This window comes from Pleurodeles waltl, chromosome 2_2 (genome assembly GCF_031143425.1).
Source record: "Pleurodeles waltl isolate 20211129_DDA chromosome 2_2, aPleWal1.hap1.20221129, whole genome shotgun sequence".
In the NCBI taxonomy this organism is placed as follows: Eukaryota; Metazoa; Chordata; class Amphibia; order Caudata; family Salamandridae; genus Pleurodeles; species Pleurodeles waltl.
This window is the reverse complement of record NC_090439.1, coordinates 661,632,178-661,649,843: the sequence shown is the minus strand read 5'-3', so window position 1 is coordinate 661,649,843 and position 17,666 is coordinate 661,632,178.

Genomic DNA, 17,666 nt, shown 5'->3' with positions numbered 1-17,666 from the left:
CTACGATACCACCTACTCTTGCTCTCTCCCCCTGCTCCATCTACGTCCCCCTTTCTCCTCTAGGTCCTACCAGCCACCTCTGCTATCCCTCTCTCTCAGCCTTCCCTTCTTGATCCTCCCCCCCATTCTCCTCTAAGTCCCATCAACCCCCCTCCTCTCCTCCTAGGCTCCGCCTACTCCCCCTCTTTCTGCACCTCTCTTAGCCTGCCCTTCTTGCTCCGCCCCCACCTCATGTGCTCCCTCTATTCCCGCCCTTTGACACAGCCTGCACCTATCCTTGCTCTCTCTGCATGTACGCACATACACACTTCTCTTCCAGGGGATCCTCATCAATAGTCATAAACATTGAATATTCCCGCCCTTGTGCGGGGACCCCGGAGCATATATAAAATACACACATATTAACATGTGTAAAAAACAGCAATGCAGGCTATAATGTTAAAAACAGGCAAAAATGCTTTATTTCTATGAAGTTTTTTTTTTTTTTTTTTTTTTATATTATAAAGCTACAATAGAGAATAAATATCTACCCAAGCCCCTCAAACTAGGCTTAGGGAAGTAAGCAGCAGCAAACTCTAGAGAAAAAGAGAAAAAACTGCATTGAAAAACAATGAAGCATTCTTAGCCAATAGGCTGCATGCAGGTTAACACAGGAGAACCATAAAAACTTTGGCACCGTGCCTTTAAGACCCTGAGCACCTCCAGTATCCCACCATGCCTCAGGGGTGAAGGAAAGGTGACAGTTGGTTCACAGTTAGGTTAGTTCTTTTTTCCGGCTTCTTCTGAGAGGATCCTGGAGCATTGAGCTCTCAGTTTTTCTGAGTTTTTCTCAGAAAAATTCTTTAAAAAAGCGTTTTTTCATTTTTCACTCGACAAATAATATCTTTGTCTGAGCTAGGAAGGTTTTTTCTGACAGAAAAATGCCTTCTCTTTTTGTCAAATGCCCTGCTTGTGGGAAGAAGAAGGCCCAGTCAGATCCCCACTCTCTGTGCATAGTGTGCCTGCCTCAGAGTCACTGCCAGGACACTTGTAAGTACTGCAAGAACATGTCTAGGAGGACTCTGAAAGACAGAGAGAAGATCCGACTTCATGGGCTTCAGGAGAGGAAAAGAACATCGTCTTCCTCACTTCCCAGACAGCCAGAAGGCCATTCTCAGGAGAGAATGGCCCGGTCGACGTCGACAGGTAGGAAAGTGCCTGTTTGTTCACCGTCGACGTCGTCGCTACCACCGTCTCACCGGCATAGATCGCCGTCGACGGCGACACACCCGACGTCGAAGGGAACGGCGTCGAGGGAACATCAGAGCAGGGGCAGGTCTCCGTCGACGGCAACCCGCCGATCGACGTCGAGCCATCGCCGGCGTGCCCGGTTGCCGCCAAAGGCTGTGCGCCCCCCGACGTCAGGACACACGACGTCGAGATCACCACCACGGCACGAGAAACATCTGCCGTCGACCTCCCATCGCTCTACGTCGAGGCACAGGACGGCGAGCAGGTCGAGGTCCAAGGAGCGTCGTTCGACGTCAAGACACTCAACGTCGAGGCACTCAACGTCGAGGCAGGACCAACCGGCTGGGCGCCCTTCTACGTCGAAACAGCCATCGACGTCGACGCAGGTTTTACCTGTCCCACAGGGAGCAGAACATCGCCCCACGCCAGACAAGGCGCCATCTCCAGTGGTCTCCATACCGAGCGACTCTTCTCGGTCAAGAGCGGCATCATCTGGGCATGTCTCGCCCATCAATTTATCTCCGAGATGGCTGGAGAGCCTTAACAGACCAGCGGCCTCCCCAGATTCGCAGTATTCGCGAATGTACTCACCTACTGCCTCCCTGCCAAGAACGCCATCACCGACAGCCACGGCAGAACGGGCTCGTTCAGCTCCTCGACAACCAACCGCGAGGCCTAGACGCTCTGCTACAGCGTCTCGCAGCAGATCTCGCTCTCAACGGAGATCCAGGTCGCGGTCAAGGAGAAGATCACCCTCTTGGTCTTCATCAGGTTCTTCTGTCGGGCGTTACTCACCCACCCTTACAGATTCACCACCTGCTAGAGTCTCACCGGTGGATGATATTACCACATTCAACGAGGTGTTGCTAAGAGGGGCGCAGAAACTCAACATAGAGGTTCCAGAACCATCTACCGCCTCATCTATCATCTTTGAGACTCTACAACAGAGATCAGCGTCGAAAAAGTTGCTGCCTCTAGTGCCTGGCTTGCTGCAGCCAACCATGGACACTTTTCTGGCCCCAGCATCGCTTAAGTCTGCCCCGGCTAGGATTCTTAAGAAATACAAGGCTCCAGAACAAGACCCTTTATTCCTTAGAAAGGATCCGCCACCGGACTCGGTGATCATAGCTGCCGCCCGTAAGACCCACTCAGTGGCATCTTCATCCACGGTACCCCCGGATAAAGAGAGCAGGCATCTAGACTCTCTAGGGAGGAAGATATGCGGGACGGCGGCTTCAGCAATGAAGGTCTCCAGTGCGTCTGCGCTCCTGGGCAGGTACGATCGTTCTCTGTGGGATTCCCTCAGTAGATTTACAGAAAAATTGCCCAGAGAAGACAGACAAGATTTCCAGGAGATACTACAAGAAGGATGCCTGGTATCCCACCAGGTTATCAGCGCGGCAGCGGATGGGGCGGATTTGGCCGCTCATGGGTACGCACATGGTATCTGTGCGAGGAGATCTTCCTGGCTGAGGCTCACTGGCTTGAAACAGGAAGCACAACAACGCATCCTGAATCTCCTATTTGCCGGGAACTCTCTATTCGGTGCCCATGCAGACGAAGAGATGGCCCGCATGAAGACAGAGGTGGATACCTTGAAGGCGTTGGGCCTCGAAAGAAAGAAAGATTTCAGGAGGAGGTACAGGCCGTATGATAGACGCCCTTTCCAGCAGAGGGTTCAAACCCCTCATTGGGCGCAAAGGTCACAGCAGCGACAGGGACGACCTCTTTTTCAACGAAGAAACACAAGGGAGCGAGGGTCAAGCAGACCTCAACAATCCACTCCAAAAGCACCCACCAAGCAATGAAATCTCGCTTCCCTCGACACTGTACACCACTCCGGTGGGGGGAAGTATTACGGCTTATCTTCACGAGTGGCACTCTATTACAAGAGACAAATGGGTGCTCAATATTGTCGAACATGGCTATTCTCTTCTTTTCAAACAGCCTCCACCACACTTGCCACCAACCAAAGACAATCCATCTCATCTCAGCTTGCTACGCAAGGAGGCTCTCGCCCTCCTAAGAAAGAATGCCATAGAAAAGGTTCCACCGGCACGAAGAGGACAGGGGGTCTACTCCCATTACTTTCTAGTGGCAAAGAAGGGTCGAGAGGGCGTTTTCAGGCCAATCCTGGATCTACGGCTGCTGAACAAATACATAAGGAAGCAGAAGTTCAGAATGCTAGGGCTTCACCAGATTTTCCCTCAACTGCATCAGGGAGACTGGATGTGCTCCATCGACCTGCAGGATGCATATTTTCACATCCCAATAGCTCCAAAACATCGAAAATTCCTGCGCTTCCGAGTAGCGTTACAGCATTACCAGTTCAGGGTTCTACCCTTTGGCCTGAAATCTGCCCTAAGAGTTTTCTCGAAATGTATGGCAGTGGTGGCGGCACATCTCCGAAGACAAAGGATATACTTATATCCATACCTAGACGACTGGCTACTAACGGCTTCTTCTCCGGAGCAGGCGAGAAGCCATCGGGACATTGTACTAGGAGTTTGCGAAGCTCTAGGTCTTCAGGTCAATCACCAGAAGTCAACCTTGACTCCAACGCAGAATCTTCACTACCTAGGAGCTATCATAAACACAGAACTACAAAAAGTGTATCTTTCGGAGGCACGACTATCCTCAATAAACAAGAAGTGCCAGGACCTGTTGAGAGCCAGCGCACCTACGGCACGTCAGGTGACATCCCTACTGGGCTCTATGGCATCGTGCATTTTTATTGTCCCAAATGCCAGACTCCACATGAGACCCCTCCAAGAGGCATTGGAGACCAACTGGAGCCAGAGAACAGGTCGCTGGGAGGACACGGTGTGGCTACCGGAGGTAGCACTTCAGTCATTGAGATGGTGGATGCACAGACCTCACCTGTCAGTGGGTGCTCCGTTTCACCAGGTGCTTCCATCCGACACCCTAGTAACTGATGCATCTCTTCAGGGTTGGGGTGCTCATCTGGGTCCTTTTCAAGCACAGGGTCTGTGGTCAGACAAGGAAAAGCAGTACCACATCAATCTGCTAGAACTCAGAGCGGTTCATCTCGCTCTCAAGTCCTTCATACCGCTAAATCAGGGGAAAACTCTCTTGATACAGACGGACAATACAACCACGATGTATTACTTGAACAAACAGGGGGGAACGAGGTCCCTACCCCTTTCGCGAGAGTCCCAAGCGATATGGCATTGGCTCCTGGCCAGAGGAATGTCAATTACAGCAGTTCACCTGCCAGGTCAGCAGAACGTGGAAGCAGACTTTCTAAGCAGACACCTGGAGGACGTTCACGATTGGGTCCTGCACGGCGAAGTCGCAGAATACATCTTCGCGCAATGGGGTCGGCCTCAACTGGACCTCTTCGCAGACGAAGTAAACAGGAAATGCCCAGACTTCGCATCCAGGTTCTACCGTCCGGGATCTCGAGGGAATGCCCTGTTGATCGACTGGTCAGGGACATTTCTTTACGCTTTTCCGCCGATTCCCCTCTTTCCGGCAGTGATCAGCAAACTTTACAGATCCAGGACCAGAATGATTCTTATTGCGCTGCAATGGCCCCGACAGTTCTGGTACACGGATCTCCTCAACCTGTCAGAAGAACCTCACAGGAGGCTGCCGTGCAGACCGGATCTTCTGAGCAGAATGGAGGGCAGGATTCTACATCCCAACCTACCCTCTCTGAGCTTAACAGCATGGCTCCTGAATTCCTGCAGTATGGGCACCTAGGACTCTCGCAGGAGTGTATGAGCATCTTGAAAGAGTCCAAACGACCTTCCACGCGGCGTTCCTACGCTTTTAAGTGGAAGAGATTCTACATATGGTGCTGTCAGAAAGGTCATAATCCCATACGGGCGCAGGAGGATGTCATACTGTCCTATTTGCTTCATCTAGCGAAGTCCGGTCTGCAGGTATCATCTATTAAGGTACATTTGTCTGCTATTACTGCCTATCGCAAATCACCTTCTCAGGAATCCTTCTTTATAAAACCTGTAGTCAAGGATTTCTTAGAAGGTTTGAAGAAAGTTTTTCCGCCAATTCGGAGGCCTTCTCCTCCATGGGAACTGAACATAGTCCTGGCAAAACTTATGGGCTCTCCTTTCGAGCCTATCCATAAGGCCTCTTTACAACACCTTACGTGGAAGACGGCTTTTCTAGTGGCCATTACTTCGGCGAGGAGGGTCAGTGAAATCCAGGCCTTGTCTGCAAAAGAACCGTACACGGTTTTTCATGACAATAGAGTGGTTCTGCGAACTCACCCATCTTTCCTTCCGAAGGTGGTGTCAGAATTCCATATTAATCAGACCATAACTTTACCGACGTTCTTTCCCAATCCGGAGACTCCGGCAGAGAAAGCATTGCACTCATTAGACTTGAAAAGAGTGCTGAAATTTTATCTGGACAAGACAAAATCGATTAGACACTCTAACCGCTTGTTTGTAAACTATGGTCATTTAAGGACAGGAGAGGCAGCTTCGAAACAAACAATATCAAGATGGATAGTTTCTTGCATTGTTAATACTTACCAGCTAGCTAATAGACAATTGCTAGCGCGGCCTAGAGCGCATTCCACAAGGGGTAAAGCGGCTACTGCTGCTCTCCTTAACAATGTTCCGATATCTGAGATTTGTAAAGCTGCTACATGGAAGTCTGTCCATACTTTTACAAGACATTATTGTTTAGACTCAGATGCAAGAGCGGATGCCCAAGTGGGGCAGGCCTCTCTAAGAAATCTATTTGCGTAAGACATATCTATTCCTGCACTTCTATCGGACAGTCCGCTGGGTTTAGGGATGGGCTTGCTAATCTATTCAATGTTTATGACTATTGATGAGGATCCCCTGGAAGAGAAGGATAAGTTACTTACCTGTAAATCCTAGTTCTCTTCCAGGGGTATCCTCATCAAAGTCATAAACAACCCACCCTCCTCCTCGGACGCACGTCTCCTAGAAGTGCAGGACAGACTGTGTTTTGAATCAGTTATACAAATTGTCACCGTAAAAAGAACTGACCTAACTGTGAACCAACTGTCACCTTTCCTTTACCCCTGAGGCATGGTGGGATACTGGAGGTGCTCAGGGTCTTAAAGGAACGGTGCCAAAGTTTTTATGGTTCTCCTGTGTTAACCTGCATGCAGCCTATTGGCTAAGAATGCTTCATTGTTTTTCAATGCAGTTTTTTCTCTTTTTCTCTAGAGTTTGCTGCTGCTTACTTCCCTAAGCCTAGTTTGAGGGGCTTGGGTAGATATTTATTCTCTATTGTAGCTTTATAATATAAAAAAAAAAAAAAAAAAACTTCATAGAAATAAAGCATTTTAGCCTGCATTGCTGTTTTTTACACATGTTAATATGTGTGTATTTTATATATGCTCCGGGGTCCCCGCACAAGGGCGGGAATATTCAATGTTTATGACTTTGATGAGGATACCCCTGGAAGAGAACTAGGATTTACAGGTAAGTAACTTATTCTTACAGCCACTTTACAATCCACCATTCACAAGTCCAGCTATGCTCTATACACACATACATATTACTTACCAATTTAGCAGCCATCTCTGACTTACCTCTGCTTTGCCGCCATCAGTCACCTGGTGCCGAGCCCGGGATTCTAACCCTGGTTGTCTGGGTGGAAGTCAGGAACTTAACCACTGGACCACACAGGCTTCCATATTTGTAGCATGTCAAATCTTCCCTATATCATGGATATGAAGTGTCCTTTACAGTGGAAGCCATAAGGAATGACATCACAACCTTTATGTTGGTGATATGGTCTGTGGCACAACCAAAACCCATCAAGGAGCTATAGCTCAGTGGCAAGATCAAGTTCCTTTGGTGCAGCAGGCTAGCCCTGTATAGGGGTTCGAATCCAACCAACGCCTTTAAAGTACTTTTAGGTGGAAAAAAATAAATTTTATTTTTTTCATTTAGAAAGATTATTTTGACTTCAAAATTACAGGAATAATGTAAGTATTTTATTTTTTGCATTATAAGCCCAAATTTAGAAATCTTGCCCCCCACCTTATCTCCCCCTCCTTTTGCTCAAGTAGGTAAAATAGGAGCAAAGCCTTGTATTCATTGATCAATGTATTTGTTTTTTTCTCAAATTGGGGAACAGAAAGAAGGCCTTGTGCTTTACTTTACTTTGCTTTGCTTTGCTTTGCTTTGCTTTGCAGCCAGGCCAGGCCAGACCTTTGGGACTGGGAATTTAAACATCCCATTCTTAGTCTGCAGCTTTTACCATGAGCCCACGAACGCCCAGGTTCTGTATAGAGGATTACTGCAGGTAATTCTGGACCCTGCTAAATGAGGGTGGGGTCCTTATCTGTAGGCATTCGTAGGGAAAAATCCTTAGCCTAAGACAGTTTGGCAACTTTAAAAATCTGCTGAAGACCATATGTTGAAGGTCGTATCACACCATCATAGAGGAAGCTCGGCAAAGTAATCATGGGAGAACATTATTTGCATAGGACAGCCCCTTTCTCAACCCTATTATTATGCTGCAGTTGCCATGTAGCATTACTAGAGGGCAGCAGCATGAAGATAAATCCACAGAGAGACTTTAAATCTGTTTGCTGAACAACTTCTTGTTCTTGTTGTTTTTTCATCAGCCTATAGAGTAGAGGACTGGAATGACAGAGTGAATGAGTATTAAGGAATGATTGGCCTGTATATGTGGTGAAGGGGGCGCGGGATTTGGAAGGAAAACTGCAATATAAAAGTGTCAAAGCATAGATGCTTGCAGAGAGATAGAGTGAGTGTGCCTTCTGTCTCTTTGAAGGGACATGCGAAAGAAGAACAACAGACCTCAGGTGGGAGAAGCATGGAAGAGTATTCACCCCAAAATGAATATACTCACACCATCTCAAAGCTTCGGTTAGTGATATGATGCTTTGCAGGATGAAGGATTTGCCATGTACGGTGCATAGATGTGCACAGTTGGGGAGGCGCTTACCAGAATATCAAAAGCAGACTCTTTAGAAGTGTCCTTACAGCCGAAATGCCAGGCACTCTTTTGGGGTTATGAGGCCTAGAAAAACCATCCCAAGAGACCATATAACATGTGCTGCAACGGGGCGATGAAATCATGGGGAGACCATCTCCCAAGAATCCTAACACATGTTCCTTGTTTCCCGTCTCAATACCATTACCTGCCTGAAAGCTGAACCCCAAGTCCTCCCCTCCCCCTTTGCCCCTAGCCTTTAGTGATACCGCCGCTCGAAAGAAAGGGCGCAATAAACAAGAATATATGTAGCACTCCCGAAAACACAAGCTGCATCATTCTGCGTCTCCTACCACCCCTGTAATAATGCACCCCAACACCCCTTTTGACACTGCACCCACAAATTTGCCCCCCCCCCTCCCTTCCCACTACCACCAACCTGGAGATTGGAGGGGAGCATAAAAATGATGGTTCCATCACCAAAACCCCCTCCTTTGTAATCACCCTCTTTGTGTGCTGGTAGGGGGAGCACTCTGCCAGCATGGGCTTTTCAGCCCTATGCTTCCTCTCCTGTACCACCTCTTGCGCACTGGCCTAGACTGCTCCTCGACCTCTTCTTCTCTTGCATCACTGCCACTACGATACCACCTACTCTTGCTCTCTCCCCCTGCTCCATCTACGTCCCCCTTTCTCCTCTAGGTCCTACCAGCCACCTCTGCTATCCCTCTCTCTCAGCCTTCCCTTCTTGCTCCTCCCCCCCATTCTCCTCTAAGTCCCATCAACCCCCCTCCTTTCCTCCTAGGCTCCGCCTACTCCCCCTGTTTCTGCACCTCTCTTAGCCTGCCCTTTTTGCTCCGCCCCCACCTCATGTGCTCCCTCTATTCCTGCCCTTTGACACAGTCTGCACCTATCCTTGCTCTCTCTGCATGTACGCACATACACACTTACAGCCACTTTACAATCCACCATTCACAAGTCCAGCTATGCTCTATACACACATATATATTACTTACCAATTTAGCAGCCATCTCCGACTTACCTCTGCTTTGCCGCCATCAGTCACCTGGTGCCGAGCCCCGGATTCGAACCCTGGTTGTCTGGGTGGAAGTCAGGAACTTACCCACTGGATCACACAGGCTTCCATATCTGTAGCATGTCAAATCTTCCCTGTATCATGGATATGAAGTGTCCTTTACAGTGGAAGCCATAAGGAATGACATCACAACCTTTATGTTGGTGATAGGGTCTGTGGCACATTCAAAACCCATCAAGGAGCTATAGCTCAGTGGCAAGATCAAGTGCCTTTGGTGCAGCAGGCTAACCCTGTATAGGGGTTCGAATCCATCCAACGCCTTTAAAGTACTTTTAGGTGGAAAAAAATACAACATTTTATTTTTTTCATTTGAAAGATTATTTTGACTTCAAAATTACAGGAATAATGTAAGTATTTTATTTTTTGCATTATAAGCCCAAATTTAGAAATCTTGCCCCCCACCTTATCTCCCCCTCCTTTTGCTCAAGTAGGTAAAATAGGAGCAAAGCCTTGTATTCATTGATCAATGTATTCGTTTTTTCCTCAAATTGGGGAACAGAAATAAGGCCTTGTGCTTTGCTTTGCTTTGCTTTGCTTTGCTTTGCTTTGCTTTGCGGCCAGGCCAGGCCTTTGGGACTGGGAATTTAAACATCCCATTCTTAGTCTGCAGCTTTTACCATGAGCTCACGAACGCCCAGGTTCTGTATAGAGGATTACTGCAGGTAATTCTGGACCCTGCTAAATGAGGGTGGGGTCCTTATCTGTAGGCATTCGTAGGGAAAAATCCTTAGCCTAAGACAGTTTGGCAACTTTAAAAATCTGCTGAAGACCATATGTTGAAGGTCGTATCACACCATCATAGAGGAAGCTCGGCAAAGTAATCATGGGAGAACATTATTTGCATAGGACAGCCCCTTTCTCAACCCTATTATTATGCTGCAGTTGCCATGTAGCATTATTAGAGGGCAGCAGCATGAAGATAAATCCACAGAGAGACTTTAAATCTGTTTGCTGAACAACTTCTTGTTCTTGTTATTTTTTCATCAGCCTATAGAGTAGAGGACTGGAATGACAGAGTGAATGAGTATTAAGGAATGATTGGCCTGTATATGTGGTGAAGGGGGCGCGGGATTTGGAAGGAAAACTGCAATATAAAAGTGTCAAAGCATAGATCCTTGCAGAGAGATAGAGTGAGTGTGCCTTCTGTCTCTTTGAAGGGACATGCGAAAGAAGAACAACAGACCCACAGTCCTCAGGTGGGAGAAGCACGGAAGAGTATTCACCCCAAAATGAATATACTCACACCATCTCGAAGCTTCGGTTAGTGATATGATGCTTTGCAGGATGAAGGATTTGCCATGTATGGTGCATAGATGTGCACAGTTGGGGAGGCGCTTACCAGAATATCAAAAGCACACTCTTTAGAAGTGTCCTTACAGCCGAAATGCCAGGCACTCTTTTGGGGTTATGAGGCCTAGAAAAACCATCCCAAGAGACCATATAATATGTGCTGCAACGGGGCAATGAAATCATGCGGAGACCATCTCCCAAGAATCCTAACACATGTTCCTTGTTTCCCGTCTCAATACCATTACCTGCCTGAAAGCTGAACCCCAAGTCCTCCCCTCCCCCTTTGCCCCTATCCTTTAGTGATACCGCCGCTCGAAAGAAAGGGGGCAATAAACAAGAATATATGTAGCACTCCCGAAAAACACAAGCTGCATCATTCTGCGTCTCCTACCACCCCTGTAATAATGCACCCCAACACCCCTTTTGACACTGCACCCCCAAATTCCCCCTCCCCCCCACCTTCCCACTACCACCAACCTGGAGATTGGAGGGGAGCATAAAAATGATGGTTCCATCACCAAAACCCCCTCCTTTGTAATCACCCTGTTTGTGTGCTGGGAGGGGGAGCACTCTGCCAGCATGGGCTTTGCAGCCCTATGCTTCCTCACCTGTACCCACCTCTTGCACACTGGCCTAGACTCCTCCTCTTCTCCTGCATCACTGCCACTACGATACCACCTACTCTTGCTCTCTCCCCCTGCTCCATCTACGTCCCCCTTTCTCCTCTAGGTCCTACCAGCCACCTCTGCTATCCCTCTCTCTCAGCCTTCCCTTCTTGCTCCTCCCCCCCATTCTCCTCTAAGTCCCATCAACCCCCCTCCTCTCCTCCTAGGCTCCGCCTACTCCCCCTCTTTCTGCACCTCTCTTAGCCTGCCCTTCTTGCTCCGCCCCCACCTCATGTGCTCCCTCTATTCCCGCCCTTTGACACAGCCTGCACCTATCCTTGCTCTCTCTGCATGTACGCACATACACACTTACAGCCACTTTACAATCCACCATTCACAAGTCCAGCTATGCTCTAAACACACATACATATTACTTACCAATTTAACAGCCATCTCCGACTTACCTCTGCTTTGCCGCCATCAGTCACCTGGTGCCGAGCCCGGGATTCTAACCCTGGTTGTCTGGGTGGAAGTCAGGAACTTACCCACTGGACCACACAGGCTTACATATCTGTAGCATGTCAAATCTTCCCTATATCATGGATATGAAGTGTCCTTTACAGTGGAAGCCATAAGGAATGACATCACAACCTTTATGTTGGTGATATGGTCTGTGGCACAATCAAAATCCATCAAGGAGCTATAGCTCAGTGGCAAGATCAAGTTCCTTTGGTGCAGCAGGCTAGCCCTGTATAGGGGTTCGAGTCCAGCCAACGCCTTTAAAGTACTTTTAGGTGGAAAAAAATACAACATTTTATTTTTTTCATTTAGAAAGATTATTTTGACTTCAAAATTGCAGGAATAATGTCAGTATTTTATTTTTTGCATTATAAGCCCAAATTTACAAATCTTGCCCCCCACCTTATCTCCCCCTCCTTTTGCTCAAGTAGGTAAAAGAGGAGCAAAGCCTTGTATTCATTGATCAATGTATTCGTTTTTTCCTCAAATTGGGGAACAGAAATAAGGCCTTGTGCTTTGCTTTGCTTTGCTTTGCTTTGCTTTGCAGCCAGGCCAGGCCTTTGGGACTGGGAATTTAAACATCCCATTCTTAGTCTGCAGCTTTTACCATGAGCCCACAAACGCCCAGGTTCTGTATAGAGGATTACTGCAGGTAATTCTGGACCCTGCTAAATGAGGGTGGGGTCCTTATCTGTAGGCATTCGTAGGGAAGAATCCTTAGCCTAAGACAGTTTGGAAACTTTAAAAATCTGCTGAAGACCATATGTTGAAGGTCGTATCACACCATCATAGAGGAAGCTCGCCAAAGTAATCATGGGAGAACATTATTTGCATAGGACAGCCCCTTTCTCAACCCTATTATTATGCTGCAGTTGCCATGTAGCATTACTAGAGGGCAGCAGCATGAAGATAAATCCACAGAGAGACTTTAAATCTGTTTGCTGAACAACTTCTTGTTCTTGTTGTTTTTTCATCAGCCTATAGAGTAGAGGACTGGAATGACAGAGTGAATGAGTATTAAGGAATGATTGGCCTGTATATGTGGTGAAGGGGGCGCGGGATTTGGAAGGAAAACGGCAACATAAAAGTGTCAAAGCATAGATGCTTGCAGAGAGATAGCGTGAGTGTGCCTTCTGTCTTTTTGAAGGGACATGCGAAAGAAGAACAACAGACCCACAGTCCTCAGGTGGGAGAAGCACGGAAGAGTATTCACCCCAAAATGAATATACTCACACCATCTCAAAGCTTTGGTTAGTGATATGATGCTTTGCAGGATGAAGGATTTGCCATTTATGGTGCATAGATGTGCACAGTTGGGGAGGCGCTTACCAGAATATCAAAAGCACACTCTTTAGAAGTGTCCTTACAGCCGAAATGCCAGGCACTCTTTTGGGGTTATGAGGCCTAGAAAAACCATCCCAAGAGACCATATAACATGTGCTGCAACGGGGCAATGAAATCATGGGGAGACCATCTCCCAAGAATCCTAACACATGTTCCTTGTTTCCCGTCTCAATACCATTACCTGCCTGAAAGCTGAACCCCAAGTCCTCCCCTCCCCCTTTGCCCCTAGCCTTTAGTGATACCGCCGCTCGAAAGAAAGGGCGCAATAAACAAGAATATATGTAGCACTCCCGAAAAACACAAGCTGCATCATTCTGCGTCTCCTACCACCCCTGTAATAATGCACCCCAACACCCCTTTTGACACTGCACCCCCAAATTTGCCCCCTCCCCCCCCTCCCTTCCCACTACCACCAACCTGGAGATTGGAGGGGAGCATAAAAATGATGGTTCCATCACCAAAACCCCCTCCTTTGTAATCACCCTGTTTGTGTGCTGGGAGGGGGAGCACTCTGCCAGCATGTGCTTTGCAGCCCTATGCTTCCTCTCCTGTACCACCTCTTGCACACTGGCCTAGACTCCTCCTCGACCTCTTCTTCTCCTGCATCACTGCCACTACGATACCACCTACTCTTGCTCTCTCCCCCTGCTCCATCTACGTCCCCCTTTCTCCTCTAGGTCCTACCAGCCACCTCTGCTATCCCTCTCTCTCAGCCTTCCCTTCTTGCTCCTCCCCCCCATTCTCCTCTAATTCCCATCAACCCCCCTCCTCTCCTCCTAGGCTCCGCCTACTCCCCCTCTTTCTGCACCTCTCTTAGCCTGCCCTTCTTGCTCCGCCCCCACCTCATGTGCTCCCTCTATTCCCGCCCTTTGACTCAGCCTGCACCTATCCTTGCTCTCTCTGCATGTACGCACATACACACTTACAGCCACTTTACAATCCACCATTCACAAGTCCAGCTATGCTCTATACACACATACATATTACTTACCAATTTAGCAGCCATCTCCGACTTACCTCTGCTTTGCCGCCATCAGTCACCTGGTGCTGAGCCCGGGATTCTAACGCTGGTGTCTGGGTGGAAGTCAGGAACTTACTCACTGGACCACACGGGCTTCCATATCTGTAGCATGTCAAATCTTCCCTATATCATGGATATGAAGTGTCCTTTACAGTGGAAGCCATAAGGAATGACATCACAACCTTTATGTTGGTGATAGGGTCTGTGGCACAGTCAAAGCCCCTCAAGGAGCTATAGCTCAGTGGCAAGATCAAGTGCCTTTGGTGCAGCAGGCTAGCCCTGTATAGGGGTTTGAATCCAGCCAACGCCTTTAAAGTACTTTTAGGTGGAAAAAAATACAACATTTTATTTTTTTCATTTAGAAAGATTATTTTGACTTCAAAATTACAGGAATAATGTAAGTATTTTATTTTTTGCATTATAAGCCCAAATTTAGAAATCTTGCCCCCCACCTTATCTCCCCCTCCTTTTGCTCAAGTAGGTAAAATAGGAGCAAAGCCTTGTATTCATTGATCAATGTATTCGTTTTTTCCTCAAATTGGGGAACAGAAAGAAGGCCTTGTGCTTTGCTTTGCTTTGCTTTGCAGCCAGGCCAGGCCTTTGGGACTGGGAATTTATACATCCCATTCTTAGTCTGCAGCTTTTACCATGAGCCCACGAACGCCCAGGTTCTGTATAGAGGATTACTGCAGGTAATTCTGGACCCTGCTAAATGAGGGTGGGGTCCTTATCTGTAGGCATTCGTAGGGAAAAATCCTTAGCCTAAGACAGTTTGGCAACTTTAAAAATCTGCTGAAGACCATATGTTGAAGGTCGTATCACACCATCATAGAGGAAGCTCGGCAAAGTAATCATGGGAGAACATTATTTGCATAGGACAGCCCCTTTCTCAACCCTATTATTATGCTGCAGTTGCCATGTAGCATTACTAGAGGGCAGCAGCATGAAGATAAATCCACAGAGGGACTTTAAATCTGTTTGCTGAACAACTTCTTGTTCTTGTTGTTTTTTCATCAGCCTATAGAGTAGAGGACTGGAATGACAGGGTGAATGAGTATTAAGGAATGATTGGCCTGTATATGTGGTGAAGGGGGCACGGGATTTGGAAGGAAAACTGCAATATAAAAGTGTCAAAGCATAGATGCTTGCAGAGAGATAGAGTGAGTGTGCCTTCTGTGTCTTTGAAGGGACATGCGAAAGAAGAACAACAGACCCACAGTCCTCAGGTGGGAGAAGCACGGAAGAGTATTCACCCCAAAATGAATATACTCACACCATCTCAAAGCTTCGGTTAGTGATATGATGCTTTGCAGGATGAAGGATTTGTCATGTACGGTGCATAGATGTACACAGTTGGGGAGGTGCTTACCAGAATATCAAAAGCACACTCTTTAGAAGTGTCCTTACAGCTGAAATGCCAGGCACTCTTTTGGGGTTATGAGGCCTAGAAAAACCATCCCAAGAGACCATATAACATGTGCTGCAACGGGGCAATGAAATCATGGGGAGACCATCTCCAAAGAATCCTAACACATGTTCCTTGTTTCCCGTCTGAATAACATTACCTGCCTGAAAGCTGAACCCCAAGTCCTCCCCTCCCCCTTTGCCCCTAGCCTTTAGTGATACCGCCGCTCGAAAGAAAGGGCGCAATAAACAAGAATATATGTAGCACTCCCGAAAAACACAAGCTGCATCATTCTGCGTCTCCTACCACCCCTGTAATAATGCACCCCAACACCCCTTTTGACACTGCACCCCCAAATTTGCCCCCTCCCCCCCTCCCTTCCCACTACCACCAACCTGGAGATTGGAGGGGAGCATAAAAATGATGGTTCCATCACCAAAACCCCCTCCTTTGTAATCACCCTATTTGTGTGCTGGGAGGGGGAGCACTCTGCCAGCATGGGCTTTGCAGCCCTATGCTTCCTCTCCTGTACCACCTCTTGCACACTGGCCTAGACTCCTCCTCGACCTCTTCTTCTCCTGCATCACTGCCACTACGATACCACCTACTCTTGCTGTCTCCCCCTGCTCCATCTACGTCCCCCTTTCTCCTCTAGGTCCTACCAGCCACCTCTGCTATCCCTCTCTCTCAGCCTTCCCTTCTTGATCCTCCCACCCATTTTCCTCTAAGTCCCATCAACCCCCCTCCTCTCCTCCTAGGCTCTGCCTACTCCCCCTCTTTCTGCACCTCTCTTAGCCTGCCCTTCTTGCTCCGCCCCCACCTCATGTGCTCCCTCTATTCCCGCCCTTTGACACAGCCCGCACCTATCCTTGCTCTCTCTGCATGTACGCACATACACACTTACAGCCACTTTACAATCCACCATTCAGAAGTCCAGCTATGCTCTATACACACATACATATTACTTACCAATTTAGCAGCCATCTCCGACTTACCTCTGCTTTGCCGCCATCAGTCACCTGGTGCCGAGCCCGGGATTCTAACCCTGGTTGTCTGGGTGGAAGTCAGGAACTTACCCACTGGACCACACGGGCTTCCATATCTGTAGCATGTCAAATCTTCCCTATATCATGGATATTAAGTGTCTTTTACAGTGGAAGCCATAAGGAATGACATCACAACCTTTATGTTGGTGATAGGGTCTGTGGCACAGTCAAAACCCATCAAGGAGCTATAGCTCAGTGGCAAGATCAAGTTCCTTTGGTGCAGCAGGCTAACCCTGTATAGGGGTTGGAATCCAGCCAATTCCTTTAAAGTACTTTTAGGTGGAAAAAAATACAACATTTTATTTTTTTCATTTAGAAAGATTATTTTGACTTCAAAATTACAGGAATAAGGTAAGTATTTTATTTTTTGCATTATAAGCCCAAATTTAGAAATCTTGCCCCCCACCTTATCTCCCCCTCCTTTTGCTCAAGTAGGTAAAATAGGAGCAAAGCCTTATATTCATTGATCAATGTATTCATTTTTTCCTCAAATTGGGGAACAGAAAGAAGGCCTTGTGCTTTGCTTTGCAGCCAAGCCAGGCCTTTGGGCCTGGGAATTTAAAAATCCCATACTTAGTCTGCAGCTTTTACCATAAGCCCACGAACGCCCAGGTTCTGTATAGAGGATTACTGCAGGTAATTCTGGACCCTGCTAAATGAGGGTGGGGTCCTTATCTGTAGGCATTCGTAGGGAAAAATCCTTAGCGTAAGACAGTTTGGTAACTTTAAAAATCTGCTGAAGACCATATGTTGAAGGTCGTATCACACCATCATAGAGGAAGCTCGGCAAAGTAATCATGGGAGAACATTATTTGCATAGGACAGCCCTTTTCTCAACCCTATTATTATGCTGCAGTTGCCATGTAGCATTACTAGAGGGCAGCAGCATGAAGATAAATCCACAGAGAGACTTTAAATCTGTTTGCTGAACAACTTCTTGTTCTTGTTGTTTTTTCATCAGCCTATAGAGTAGAGGACTGGAATGACAGAGTGAATGAGTATTAAGGAATGATTGGCCTGTATATGTGGTGAAGGGGGCGCGGGATTTGGAAGGAAAACTGCAATATAAAAGTGTCAAAGCATAGATGCTTGCAGAAAGATAGAGTGAGTGTGCCTTCTGTCTCTTTGAAGAGACATGCGAAAGAAGAACAACAGACCCACAGTCCTCAGGTGGGAG